Below are 4,324 nucleotides of genomic sequence, written 5' to 3' on the forward strand. Positions count from 1 at the left end.
AAAGCAAACCCTACTAGATCTGAACCAAATGATAGATAACAATACTGTAATAGCTGGAGACTTTAACACCCCACTGACAGTACAGGACAGATCCTCTAAAAAGAAAATAAACAAAGACATAATGGACCTAAATAGAATGCTAGAACAAATGGGCATGGCTGACATCTATAGGACATTCTACCCAAAGTCCACAGAATATACATTCTTCTCATCAGCTCACGGGACATTCTCTAAGATTGACCATGTCCTAGGACATAAATCGTGTCTTCAAAAATTCAAAAAAATAGAAATTATACCATGCATCTTCTCAGATCACAGCGGAATAAAAGTAACAATGATCACAAACAGAAACCCTCATTCCTACTCAAAGTCATGGAAGCTAAACAACTTTCTCCTGAACAATTATTCTAGAAAGAATGAAATCAATATGGAAATCAAAAATTTCTTTGAATCAAATGACAATGGAGATACAACTTATCAAAATCTATGGGATGCAGCTAAAGCAGCCCTGAGAGAAAAATTCATATCCATAAATGCCTATATCAAAAAGACAGAAAACATGCAAATAGACAACCTAACGAATAGACTCAAAGAGCTGGAGAAAGAAGAACAGAACGATCCCAAACCCAGCAGAAGGCGAGAAATTACTAAGATCAAATCAGAATTAAATGAAAAGGACAACAAAGAAACTATAAGGGAAATTAATAAAACAAAAAGTTGGTTCTTTGAAAACATAAACAAAATAGACACACCCCTGGCTAGACTAACCAAGAGCACAAAACTAAAATCTCTAATAACCTCCATTAGGAACATGAAAGGAGAAATCACAACCGATGCTACAGAGATACAAGATATCATCTATGAATTCTACAAAAATCTTTATGCACACAAACTGGAGAACGTGGAGGAAATGGACAAATTTTTAGAAACACATAGTCTTCCCGGGCTCAACCAGGAAGAAATAGAGTACCTGAACAGACCGATATCAAGAACTGAAATCGAAACAGCAATAAAAAACCTTCCCCAAAAGAAAAGCCCTGGTCCAGATGGGTTCACACCTGAATTTTACCATACATACAAAGAACTGGTGCCCATCCTACATAAACTATTCTCCAATATTGAGAAGGATGGAATTCTCCCCAACACGTTCTACCAAGCCAATATAACATTGATACAAAAACCTGGAAAGGACGCAACAAAAATAGAGAACTACAGACCAATTTCCCTCATGAATATAGATGCAAAAATTTTCAATAAAATACTAGCAAATCAAATCCAAGTACTTATCAAAAAAGTAATCCACCATGACCAAGTGGGCTTCATCCCCGAGATGCAGGGGTGGTTCAACATACGTAAATCTATAAATGTAATTCACCACATAAATAGAAGCAAGAACAAAAACCATATGATACTCTCATTAGATGCAGAAAAAGCATTTGACAAAATTCAACACTCTTTTATGATAAAAACGCTTAACAAAACAGGCATTGATGGAACCTACCTAAAAATGATACAAGCCATATATGACAAACCCACAGCCAACATCATACTGAATGGGGAAAAACTGAAAGCACTCCCACTTAGAACTGGAACCAGACAGGGCTGCCCATTGTCTCCATTACTTTTCAACATAGTATTGGAAGTCCTTGCGAGAGCTATCAGGCAAGAGAGCAGAATCAAGGGAGTCCAAATAGGGAAGGAAGAGATCAAACTCTCACTTTTTGCTGATGATATGATGTTATATCTGGAAAACCCCCAGGATTCAACCAAGAGACTCCTGGAATTGATTAACGAATACAGCAAAGTCTCAGGCTACAAAATTAATATACACAAATCAGAGGCATTTATATATGCCAATAACAGTCAATCGGAAAACCAAATTAAAGACTCAATACCCTTCAAAATAGCAACAAAGAAAATAAAATATCTAGGTATATATCTAACTAAAGAGGTAAAGGACCTCTATAAGGAAAACTATGAAACACTGAGAAAAGAAATAGCAGAACTTGCAAATAGATGGAAAAATATACCATGCTCGTGGATCGGAAGAATCAACATTGTTAAAATGTCTATACTACCCAAAGTGATCTACAGATTCAATGCAATCCCTATTAAATTACCAACATCATTCTTTACAGACATAGAGAAAATCATTATACACTTTGTATGGAATGAGAGAAGACCCCATATAGCAAAAGCAATTTTAAGCAACAAAAACAAAATGGGAGGTATTAATTTGCCAGACCTCAAACTATACTACAAGGCTGTGGTTCTTAAAACAGCCTGGTATTGGCACAAGTGCAGGGACACAGACCAGTGGAACACAACAGAAAATCCAAATATAGAACCATCCTCATATAGTCACCTAATTTTTGACAAAGCAGGAAAGAATATACTCTGGGGACAAGAATCCCTATTCATTAAAGGTGCTGGGAGAATTGGTTAGCCACTTGTAGAAGACTGAAACAGGACCCACAGCTTTCACCTCTCACAAAAATCAAATCACGGTGGATAACAGACTTAAACCTTAGGCGTGATACAATCAGAATTCTAGAAGAAAATGTAGGAAAGACTCTTACAGACATTGGCCTAGGCAAAGAATTTATGAAGAAGACCCCCAAGGCAATCACAGCAGCAACAAAAATAAATGAATGGGACATGATTAAATTAAAAAGCTTCTGCACAGCCAAAGAAACAGTCCAGAGAATAAACAGACCACCTACAGAATGGGAAAAAATTTTTGCATACTACACATCAGATAAAGGACTGATAACAAGAATCTATTTAGAACTCAGGAAAATCAGCAAGAAAAAATCAAGCAACCCTATCAAAAAGTGGGCAAATGACATGAATAGAAACTTCTCGAAAGAAGATGTAAGCATGGCTAACAAACATGTGAAAAAATGCTCAACATCCCTAATCATCAGAGAAATGCAAATCAAAACCACAATGAGATATCACTTAACTCCAATGAGAATGGCCTTTATCAAAAAAACCCAAAACAACACATGTTGGCGTGGGTGTGGAGAGACAGGAACACTAATACACTGTTGGTGGGACTGCAAACTAGTGCAACCCTTGTGGAAAGCATTATGAAGGTATCTTAAACAGATTCAAGTAGACCTGCCATTTGACCCAGCAATCCCATTACTGGGCATATACCCAAAGGAAAAAAGGTCATTCTTTAACAAAGACACATGTACCCAAATGTTTATAGCAGCACAATTCACAATCACAAAGATGTGGAAACAACCCAAATGCCCATCAATACACGATTGGATTAGTAAGCTGTAGTATATGTATACCATGGAATATTACTCAGCTATAAGGAATGATGAAGATACGACATCTCTATGGTTCTCCTGGAGAGAGTTGGAACCCATTCTATTAAGTGAAGTATCCCAAGAATGGAAAAACAAGGATCACATGTACTCACCAGAAAATTGGTTTCCCTGATCATCACCTAAATACAAATCTGGGAACGACACCAACTGGATATCAGGGTGAGGTGGGGGTGGGGGAGGGGATGGGTGTATGCCTACCAATGAGTGCATTGCGCACCGTTTGAGGAGTGGTAACACTTGAAGGTGCTGACTCGGGAAGGGGGGTGGGGAAGGGAGGGATATATACCTACATGATGGGCGCAACGCGCACGACCTGGGGAAGGGACACGCCTGGAGCTCTGACTTGGGGGGAAAGGCAGTACAGGAGCAACGTATGTAACCTGCAATTCTGTATCCCCCATAACAAGATGAAATAAAAAAAAAAAAGAAGAGACTGGGGCCCCATTCTGACTCTTCTGAAACAGAGTAATGCCCAGGCTAGAATCTCGTACCCAGTTAAGCTAAGTTTTGTATATGAAGGAGAAATTAAGACATTCTCAGATAAACAAAGACTGAGGGAATTGACCAAGACAAGACCAGCCCTCCAAGAAGTACTCAAAACAGAGTTATACATGGACCAGTACAAGAATGACCCACGAATGTAAAACTACCTAAGAGCTAAAGATCAAAACCCAGTTACCACAATGGCTCAAGAGAGAAAACATAGCAATGAAGTTCTTCCCAATGGGATGAACAGAAATCTGTCTCACTTATCAGTTCTCTCAATAAATGTGAATGGCTTCAATTATCCACTGAAGAGACATAGACTGACCCAATGGATAAAAAAAAAAACAAAAAAAACCCAAGTACCTGCTGTCTTCAGGAAACTCATCAAACCAGCAAAGATGCATTAAAACTGAAAATAAAAGGGTGGAAATCGATATTTCAAGCAAATGGAAGCCAAAAGAAAGCTGGCATGGCCGTTTTAATCTGAGATAACT

Source organism: Eulemur rufifrons, chromosome 30 (genome assembly GCF_041146395.1).
Source record: "Eulemur rufifrons isolate Redbay chromosome 30, OSU_ERuf_1, whole genome shotgun sequence".
NCBI classification, from domain to species: domain Eukaryota; kingdom Metazoa; phylum Chordata; class Mammalia; order Primates; family Lemuridae; genus Eulemur; species Eulemur rufifrons.